We start from the raw sequence: 12,073 nt of genomic DNA on the forward strand, positions 1-12,073 counted from the left end.
TGAGCTATATTGTTTGGTGCCTGATCTACGGTCACTGTTAATCAGATATTTCTTTTCATTTTTAAATAATTCATTTTTATTTCAGACCTGGTACTCATATTATTGTTAGTAAAAATCACGCCTGAGTGCTCACTGACTCCTGTTCTGTGATATCACAAGGCATCATATAAGGAATAATCACATTTTAACTGTTTTGCGGAAAATATTATGCAAAGGTGGTATACCTAAGTATATATGTACTGAATGTCCTGAAGTGATACAGTTAGTAAAAGTGTTACTTCAGTACTTAACAAAAATTCATCAGTTCCAACTGAATGAAAATGTATAATACTGTGCTTTATATTATACAGTGTTTCCTCATTTTGAACTATGTTGTCTGTTAAGGTACCGACTATAAGATTATTTCATTTTGTCATACACAATAATTTGCAGCCTCAGAGACAAAAACATCATTTGTGCACTAGTGAATATAAAGCAGCAGTAGTGTTTGTTTACATTTTAATATTTAATTTTCTTATTAGCGTTTCTGTGAATACTTGTGTATTACTACTTTTAAGTTATAGGTAACTGCTATCTGTAACAATGGTAATGCATAAAGCATGAATGGGGTTAATATTTGTAATCTTATGTTATGACTTAAACTTTATTTCCACAGTTCCATGAGGTTTTGAGGAGTACCATTACAGGAATGCAATCCAATCATCTGAAAAGTGTCATAATTTCCACCCACACTTTCTTTTTACTTCATTTAGTAACTTATTCATAGGTAGGCTCATAGGTAGGTACTAGGCTATTGGCCCAAGGGCCTACATAAGCCTAGCCAACAAGGTTCCCTGGCTTACACCACCCAAGAAAGTTATTTTCCTGTGCCACTGTTGAGCAGAGACACAGAAGTGATCCCCGGGGTATATTTATAGGTTCATAGGTAGGTATTAGGCTAGTTCCCCTTTGAGTTAAACATCAACATATTTGTGTGTGAAGGTCAGCTTGTAAGTATCAGAAATGTTTCACTTCAATCGCAGTAGGTCAAGGTCAAATGTATCATATACACACTTGAAATGGGATAGGTGATGGTGCAAGAGATTTTGAAGAGGGGCTGTCATAAGAGCTGGATGGTAAGTTGGTCTGATGTCATGACCTACTTGATGCAGGTGATCCTACAGACACTGATCTGACAGAACTGTGGGACTGTTACCAGGACCTCAAATGAGAGGGTCTGCTAGGTAAATATGAACCCTGAAGTGACCTGAATGAAATCTGTGGTTCATGTCCACCATACTAATTACAGTACTTTCTTGAGAAGCACTTGCAGCCTTATGTGATATGCCCCTATATGTCTAGACAGGTTTATTCGGCACTGTCGGATAGTCGAACGGGATGTCGAAGACATAATAATCAATCTAGGAACGGTTTTAACATGGGTCGAGGTAGGGAAGATGTTTGTAGTAGGGAATAATACTGAACACCTATCTCGACCCATGTTAAAACCGTTCCTAGATTGATTATTTTGTCTTCGACATCCTTGTTTATGACCTTATACATTCGACTATCCGACTGTCGCCCAAGTGCCGTTTGCAATTTCAATAGTAAACCGTCTAGACAGTACCTTGTTCTCTTGCTCTTCCAAGACTTGGCTCAAGTCTGATAGGTCCTACGAATGAAGGTGGCCATATATGCTCCATGTGTCACCGTATTACTCATCAGTGTGACCATGGCATTATCCCTAATCTCTGCCATTTCCACACAGTGCTTGAAATCCTCACTTATACCCCGGTTGGCTCTGACCATTTCCAGCTGACTGTCTGTGTCAGTGGTCTGAGCCCTAATAATGTCACATTGCATTTGCTGCTGGCCAACCAGTGTTTTGTATGTCTACTGGGTTAGCTGTGATACATTCCTGCACCTAGGGCCTCTTTGTAAAGGTGTTACTATAGACACTGTTATCTCAGAATTTCTGCCATCATCCTGAAAGTGTTTTTCTGGGTTTGTAGATGTGCATGGGTTTTCTTCCTATACAAGCATGAGTGCAATATCAACATGTGCTTGACTTTGCAATACACTCTCAATACTTGCAGAGTTACTAACGTGTTATGGGGTGTAATATCTTGCCACTAAATGTGGAGACTGTGTACCACTTTCCTCATGCTTCATAAATATATTATCATCATGATTTTCTTCAACAAATGGTGTGCTGCTGATATCCCCCAGATTTATTGGTGTAGTGGAACTGTTTGTTTCTGTTGCCTGCTTGTTTAAAGAAATACTTGAAAACATTATCAATAAAGAAGTAGCATACACTACTCTAGCTGAGTAAGGAAGTGTGGGAGACACTTAAACATGCACACTGCCATAATTATTACTCTGTGAAGATGTGGAAGGTTCACCTAGTAATTGCAACTTTCATGTGTTTAATTTGACTATTCCACGTCAGCATTCAATTTTCTATATAAATATACATTACAGTTTATAAGCTGACCTTCCCGAGCAGATGTGAGTTGCTGCTGAATATATTGGTAATAGCCAGTGTCCATACCACCTCTGATTATTCTAGTCCCATTATTCCGTGTCACACTCATCCTCAAGGATGGAGAGGATGTATTCCTCATCAGATGTTAAAAAGAATCAGTGTTGGTGGCTCCCCCCTAGTACTTGTACATGCAATTATATTCTTCCTCGCCTTGGTTTTAGCATGTCCTGCTATATAATTTGCCCTCTGCTTGCACTGGGTTAATGTGCAGTCCATCATTTCACTGAATCCATTAATGTTCATAACAACTTGATTCCATGCCTTTGCCCTTTCAGTTTTTTTGGGCCCCATTTGCCATATGTCCTAAGGGCTGCCATGAGGCTGTGGTTTTCCTCATGGCTGAAGATGTTTTTTCTCAGCTTTGATCCCTGGTGCATATAAAAACATGCCATAGTTATACATAAAAAAACTTTTGATGTACTCATCAATACAATAACACAATAATGAAAGCAAGCCTTTCATCCACAGAAAAAAAGTGACACAAACCTTATAATGATATACATGTGCAGAGTCTCCATCTCAGACCAACCAAGTAATGTTGTGCTGAAGTAAAATGTGCACTAGCATGAATACATTCACAATAGTAAGGCAAGTACTTTGTTAACAGATCCATCCTTCCCTGCCACTTTCTTATAAGAATCTCACTTTTCATTCAACAGTGACAGCTTTACAATACTGACTTAGCTATTGCAATATGCCCATCATCTCAATAATCTTTGCTTACTTTAAAATGTCTGCATGTTCCTCAGCCATTCACCCCTAACTCGAGTAATCACAAGTTAATATGGTGGTATTAAACTTATATGTGTAAGTTCAGGGCAATTTGCACATTTTGTATGCAAATTAGGCCTTCTTATACTTATCTCTGTGAACTGTAGTAATACACAAATGTGTAAGACAACTTATGCAAGTGACTAGGTTTCAGATAGTCATGAATACTGCACCAAGGTCACATGAATGTACTGGGCATAGCAGCAGAGCCCACAGAACTCCTCAACAATCCCCAGAATAATGCAGGAATACATGGGTAACCTCAGTTATTCTCTAACGTGACCACATTTAGAAAAAGAAAAAAATAGAGCCATATGCATGTGAGTTTGTGCAATTGTGAAGTATAGTGTCTGTCAATCTAACATCACCTGGCACACACACACACACACACACACACACACACACACACACACACACACACACACACACACACACAGGAATATTTATTTCTGCAGAAAGTACCCCCCCCCCCAAAAAAAAAAAAAACATGCTGCTCTACTGCGCGAGGGAAGTATACATGACATTCAGGCGCAATACTCCAAAAAGTTGGCAAAAGCAATATAAAGCAGCAGTGCAATTGTAAGATGAAAACTTAATGATTTCATTAATGACATTTATCCACCATATAAATGAAATGTGACTGTATTCTTAAAAAAACAAAAAAACAAAAAAAAAAGCATGTAGGTGACAAAGCATTTTTGGTCAAACGAAACTTACCAATAATAACAGTACTGAGTCTAATGCCCCTACTAGTTAATTGTGGCTGGTTATGGTGATGCCACACCTTAGAGTGGTTCTAAACCTGAGAACCATGCCCCTGCTTATACAATGATAGCAGCATCTGTGAAGGCACAAGACTGAGGTCTGAGCTAGTCTGACAAGAATACCAAAATTTTGCCCTACCTTTTGAGTGATTTTTACCTGCATAAGATCCAGACATAAATTACATGTACAGACTGGAAATAATCAACATCTGGCAGGAGTTGGGTGAGTATGTGTCATCTCTGACAGGAATCACCTGATCTAGCTCCCAGTGCAGAAACAGGTACGATGACGTACAGAGGTGTAGGGCTGACCAGCTGGCTGAGTGGGTTGATCAGATTGCAGTGAGAAGGCCAGAGTTCTATAGTAAGTATTATTATTATTTTTTTTTTGGTCATATTGAACATCATTTAAAAAAAATCTATAATGAGGTTTCATAATTTAAAGGTAGAAGAAATATGTGCAACTGTAAATATCCATCTATAAATCTATTATAATAATACAAAAGAAAGCATAAATATATCTGTACATAGAACTGCATCTGTATACAAATGTATGGAATGTTTATGTGGTAACATGATTGTCTGTATAAATACAAATGTATATGCATGAGTAAAGAAATATATGTAAGTATGCATATACATTTTTATAAATTAAAGATATACATCGGCATGAGTGCACTTACAGCTATTTTTTCATGAAAATAAATGTATATATTTATACACAAACTATATATATGTATATATATATTAGATTGGTACATAATTTTATTTACAGTATAGATTACCTTATTTAGTAATTCAAATACATTCAGACAGTTTCTTGAAGAAAATGACTTTGTTTGTGTAGGTCAGAAAATATTTATTAGTATAATTAGCATAATAATTTACAAAGAAAATCCAGGGTCTTCAAGATCTGTCTTATGTGGATAGACTGAAATCATTGACACTTTACTCTGTGTCATACAGACTGCTCAGAGGCAAGCTGTGCCTTGCATGTAGAGAAACCTATGACCCAGGTTTAATGGAAATGCTGCACATTCCCAAGTCAAATGGCACATGGGTCTCTCACTCAAAAGGACCTTAACCTGGTATGTGACATCAACAGCACTTGCTGGAGAGACAGATTTGTCTGGCAGAGGTTGCCCATCTTTGGAACAGGCTTCCTATTCATGTTAAACAAAGCCCCTCGATGGCCCTATTTAGTTGAAATTTGGACGATTGGATGGATAACCATAAATTTGCCCCAGGGGTTCCACTTGTGTCCCTCTTGGACAGAGTCAATAGATGCTGATTTTAGTATCTGCTTAAACCAGACACACTTGGGAACATTAGTTGAACTTGGCTAGGCTTGTAAGGGCCTTAGGGCTGTTAGCCTAGTAACCTCCTATGATCCTATAATCCTATGAATTGTATAAGGCAGTCATTTCTTCTACAATGTTAACTGCATATACAAGATGGCTGATCTCAGTCAGGCACAACACTCTAGTCAGAGAGGGGTTGGGGAAGGAGGTGGAAGTTGCACTGAAAAGTGAATGACTAATGCATAGTTTAGTGAGGAAATACCAGTTATATTACTTCTAAATTTCTTTACATTTTTAAACAACCCCTTACATGCTTTAGTTATTGTTCTGCAGTATATGTACTACATACAGAAATAACAAAAAAGATGTTTTGTTTAATGAAGGCTGAATTGAAAGGAAGTAAAAATGTACTTTAAATTGCTATATTTTTATTTGTGTACAGCTTCTGCCTAAAGAAAATTCACAGGCTGTTCCATTAAACTGCAATTTGGGTATGCAAATCATAACAGTTTAAAGTAGAATATAGACTGATAGTGTATGGTAAGATTCCAGACAACACTCCTCCCCGACAGACATAGTGTATGCACACAAATAGAAGTGTAGCAATTTGAAGGAAAATGCAGTACTACTATTAATGTGTATTAAAAGAAATACTGGCACAATATGAGAATTCAGATGGGAATACATATTTAAATAATTAAACAGATATACCAAGCAACTGCAACAGTAACTGAATCCACTTGCAGAGAACTAGTAATCGTGTCAGAAATGTTAAAGAAAAAAATGAGAGAGACAGGTTAACACAATAGTCTTATATTTTCTCTTTTTAGCCAAAGAGGAGGGTAACGTACAACAGAAGTCAAGAATGTCAGAAAATCAAAAGGTAAGTTGAAGGCAATGGTAAGTATGAATAAAGTAGTAAATACAGTTATTATGTCTTTTAACTGATTTCATTACTATATAAAACTGCAAGTTCATGTAAAAGGGCCAAATCAAAAAGAAATGCCAAGTAATAAATGTAATATTCTGTCTTTCACTGATTTCTTTACTGTCGCTGGGATTCAGTAAACTCCATGCAGACTTCATGAAATGCCTACACAGATTTTACATGTGTGTGCAATGATGTACGATGAGCTGCATCACTAATTACATACTAAAGCTGTGCACCACATTTATCCATAAACAAGTGAGGATCTGTGTCCAGGAAACCATGTAAAGCAACACAGATAGCACGCCTGTTTACCTCAGAGCACAGTAGGTTAGATGGATTGAGTGGAATGCCACAATGATTACCAGAGCTTAACATGCAGTTATGAATATGGTCTAACGCAGAACAGGACAGTGTATACAGTGCAGAGTATTGTGGAATCCCATTCCAGGCATTCTGTACAGAAGTTGTGTAAATGATCTGTAAGGGTACATGGACTGCCATATAAAATAAACACTAAGAGGAAGTGTGCGTATTGAATAGGGACAACTAAATGAATTGTAGGAATGAACACAAGGAAAGAGGACAGGTGAAACAACCTAATGTACAGCAGATGAGGGCATGTCAATGGAAGACAGTTGTAGTAGGAACACCACTCACATATCAATATGGTGCAGTACAGAATTCACAGTGAAAATAAGTATTATGTAAATGTCACACAAGGTGATGTAACAATGGGGAAGATGCCTTTGTGAGATAAGCATACTAGCATAAACAATGCAGAGAACATTTATCAGGGATGTTATATACAATTGAGGTAGGGTGCATATTGTGAAGCTGTGCAAACTGATTTGCCCTAATATGAGAGTAATCTCAGCAGAGGTCTCCAACAAGTGGGGCACAGGTAAAGGGTCATGGACAACATTAAAAGAAGAACACACAATCATAGACAATATCAGAATAATACCACTAGTAATCCCATGTTTCTGACATAATATATAGGATTCTGAGTGACCAGAGATGCACATTCTGCAAAAGTGCACTTGTACAGCTATTATGACATGTCATCACTCAATGAGGGTAAACATGCACACTTGTCCTGATACTGTAATATCTGCTGAAAGTGTTAGTAGGGACACTGCTATACCTATGTGTGACATTACGATCAATACAGGTTAGTTGACTGGTGTTCATGACATATATATATATATATATATATATATATATATATATATATATATATATATATATATATGGATTATCATGAATGTTACCCATACCATCAATGGTGTCAAACAGCTATGTATGTACTGTGTGTATCACCAGAACAGGTAGCACACATGCATCTGGTGTAATAACTTGATGGGGATTCTGCACCATCAGACAGCAATGTTTATGCAAAAAAAGAATACCTAGGTGTTTCTCACTGTGGCAAAGGTGGTACACTTCAGTTACACATCACTGGAAGATATGCAGGGAGGTATATGAAGAAGAGTGCATTGTACTCAGTTATGATGTGATGATGTCTGGGAACTATGAAGGTATTATGGCCTGTGATGTGGACGTCCTTCACATGCTCAGTAGTTGTGTTACATACAAGGGAGTAGTCAGCACTGAGGCCATATACTGTTGGATATTGCACATACCATCCACACCAGGACACAGGTCACATATTTACTTGTCTGATTATAGGGTGTGATGTCTACATTATCCTTGGGTTGTGAGTTTGTTTTCATGACATAATAAATCCCCCTATGTTTTTTTTTTCATTCCAGGTGTTGTCATGGCTGTGGCAGCAATCTTTGGTGAGTGTTGATACTGTCTCTATTCTACTAATATCACAGTTGGAGTCAATGATTGCCTACAATCTGTAGTCCTTCAGACACCTGTTTGGACACAAGATGTGTATGTCATTCGTGATGTCTGTGACTTACATAATGGACAGGAAAAGGCCTAGCAGACAGCTTGATGTATGGCCCTGATATATAGGTCACTTTACATATTTCAACATATTTAGATGTCACATATGTGATCCTGTGGTCTACCCACTTGGTCAAATAGATGTTTATGGCCACAGTGTTGAGTGAATATCTCAGTGTGGATTTGTGTCAAATGCCTTGGGCTTGTCAAGTTCAAAAGGATGATAGTATTGTCATAATGCATGCCCTAAATACGACATCTAACAGATGTAACAGACATGATATAGCAAACAACATACACAGGTATGTTGCACACAGCCAGGTTATTATTAGTGTCCATTAAGAAAAGGTCCATGATGACATGTTGGTCTACCTCACAGATGAGGAGAGTCAGAATGTGATATATACATGCATACATTGGGTGCTGTCCCCCCAACTCAGATGGATGCATGTTGATGTACACCCTTCTACAGGAACACAGTCTGTGTGGAGGGTGTGGTGTGGTGTAGTGTGTATTCAACTGTGTCAGGAAGGTGCATATCCTGAGCCTTGCTATAGATGATCTGAGATGTTGTCACGGCCCACTGATTCTGTGTGATAGGCCTTGATGAAGGTAAGACAGTGCATACTGCCTATTTTGATCTGCCCTAGGGTATGGACACAATTCATCATGTAGGTATCATTGAGAAACTCTTGTCAGCTGAGGATTAACTCTTACATCATTAGATAGATAATTAATCTGCTCACTGGCAGAAAACATACAGTGAAAGTTGGTGAATCAACCTGTACCAATAAAGGTGTCACCAATGGCATACCCCACGTAACTGTACTTGATCCTTACTGTTTAGAATCTATTTCTCAATAGTTCAGGCTAAAATATATGGCCTTTAGCTTACCATGTTTGCTGATTCGTGCATATTGGGTGCAATCATTCAGCCCACCAGTGATGATAACATACTACAGGTGGGGCTAACACAGACAAATGACTGGTGACAAGGCCACAAGTTCTACATATAAATGCAAAAATGTGTCTTTATTTTGTCCTTCTGAAAATTGTAATTCCCTGCTAATTAGAGCATAGACAACACTCCCATTATGATGAAACCCAGTGATTCAAGACCTGGTAACACACATAGATAGCAATCTGAACTTCGACCATCAAGTATCCAGAGTGGTATCAAAAGCCTATGCTGTGCACATCATAAGTCACGCCATCATATTGAGATCTCAGGATTATATAACAGCACTGTACTTGAACTTTATCAGAACACTAATAGAGCATAATGCTCCCTTTTGCATTTACCTCACCAGACACATGCATCAGCTGGAGGGACCACAGGAGTTTCTCACCAAGAAAACACAGGGATTACAAACCATTCCATAATGTATGTGGACAGACTGAAAGCCATGTCACTGTAATCTTTAGCATATATAAGATGAGGTCTTTGACCCTGCCCTGGTGTGAATAGTGAACATCCACAAATCGGATATAGGTGATGACATCAGCAGTGGCTGGTGAAAAGAATATTGTAATTGCAGTGCCCCACATACTGGTGTGAAAGGCTGTATCTAATGTCAGGCAAGTGCACAAACGTAGACACACACACACACATACACACACACACACACACACACACACACACACACACACACACACACACACACACACACACACACACACACGCACACACGCACACACACACACACACACACACACACACACACACACACACACACACACACACACACACACACACACACACACACACACACACACACACACACACACACACACACACACACACACACACACACACACACACACACACACACACAGTTGACTGCAGTGAGAACAGAGTACTTACTGATTTAAGCCACAGTCTACAGAACTCTGTATTTAAGGCAAGTGCCACAGCTCAAGTCTTACTTGGAGTGTCTCAGACAGCACTTTCTAGGTGATAACATCAGCAGTCTCTGGTGAGGAGAATATGGTAATAGCAGTGTCGCACATGCTAGTGTGAAAGGCTGTCTCTAAGCGCACACACACAAACACACACACACACACACACACACACACACACACACACACACACACACACACACACACACACAAGCCAGCTGACTGCAATAAGAATAGAACCCCTACCTAACTACAGACTACAGAACTCAATACTTTACACAAGTGCCACGGCACAAGTCTGTCTTTTACATGGCTGCAGAACAACTTATAGTGGATAGTAGTGTATATTGGAGAGAAGATGGGAGGTCTGCAAGAGTTAAAATATTGTCACTCTTTGGGACTGTAGTGGCAACTGTGGGATACACACTTATGCTCTTCTAGCTACATATATACATGTACTCACATACACAAAGTTGACTACAAGCAAAGCAGAATGCCTACTGATCTAAGCACACAGATTAGAGAGCTCTATATTTAAGGCAAACACCACAGCTCAAGTCTTTCTTCGAGTGTCTCAGCCAGCACTTTATAGGTGATGACATCAGCAGTGTTATGTGAGGAGAATATGGTAATAAAATTGTCTTAAATGCTGGTGTAAAAGGCTTTTTCTAATGTCAAAAAAGTGCACAAACACACACACCCCAGTTGACTGCAGTAAGAACAGACCCCTACCTATCTAAGTACACAGATTAAAGAACTTAATACTTTACACAATTACCATGGCACAAGTCTGATTCTTGTAACATTGCAGGACAATTTATAGTGGATGACATCAGTAATGGACATTGTCTTTGTTAGCAGAGGGATTTTATTATTAGCACTGACTGCCCCTATCCATGGGGGATAAAAGTGCCACCCCTGGGATGAATTTATGGTCAGCCTTCCAGATGTCAATGTTGTGCTTGAATAGTGTCATTGAAGAGCTCTGAGGAGCTCTGTTTCACATGGTGTGGGAGCCTATGGATATGTATGCATGTGCAAGGGTCAAAATACTGTCACTCTGTGGGACTGCAGTGGCAATTGTAAGACAAACACGTATGCTCTTCTAGCTACATATATACATGTACTCACATACATACAGTTGACTGAAGGGAAAGCAGAACACCTACTGATCGAAGCACACAGACTAGAGAGCTCTGTATTTAAGGCAAATGCCACAGCTCAAGTCTATCTTCTAGTGTCTCGGACAGCACTTTATAGGTGATGAAATCAGCAGTGTTATGTGAGGAGAATATGGTAATAACAGTGTTTTACATGCTGGTGTAAAAGGCTTTCTCTAATGTCAAAAAAGTGCACAAACACACACACCCCAGTTGACTACAATAAGAACAGAACTCCTACCTATCTAAGTACACAGACTACAGAACATAATACTTTACACAAGCACCATGGCACAAGTCTGATTTTTGTAAGGTTGCAGGACAACTTATAGTGGATGACATCAGTAATCGACATTGGAGAGAAGATGGGAGGTGTGCATGAAATGGATATGTAGGCATGTGCAAGTATCAAAATACTGCCAATCCATGGCATTTGAGTGATAAATGTAGGATACATGCTTATGCTCTTCTGGCTAGATAGACAAACATACACACCACCCACAGGCACACAAACACACACACACACACACACACACACACACACACACACACACACACACACACACACACACACACACACACACACACACACACCAGTTGACTGCAGTGAGAATAGAACTCCTACCTTTCTAAGTACTCAGTAATTTATGCAAGTCTCACAACACGCATTTTAAATTTATTAGGCTGCAGAGCAATTTATAGTGGATGACATCAGCAGTGGATGTTGGAGAGAAGATGTTGGGAGGCCTGCTTAGCTTCATAGGTTCACAGGTTGATAGGAGATTGATAGGCTAATGGCCCTA

The sequence above is a fragment of the Protopterus annectens genome, chromosome 1.part1 (assembly GCF_019279795.1).
Source record: "Protopterus annectens isolate FY-2018-M chromosome 1.part1, PAN1.0, whole genome shotgun sequence".
Lineage (NCBI taxonomy): Eukaryota > Metazoa > Chordata > Ceratodontiformes > Protopteridae > Protopterus > Protopterus annectens.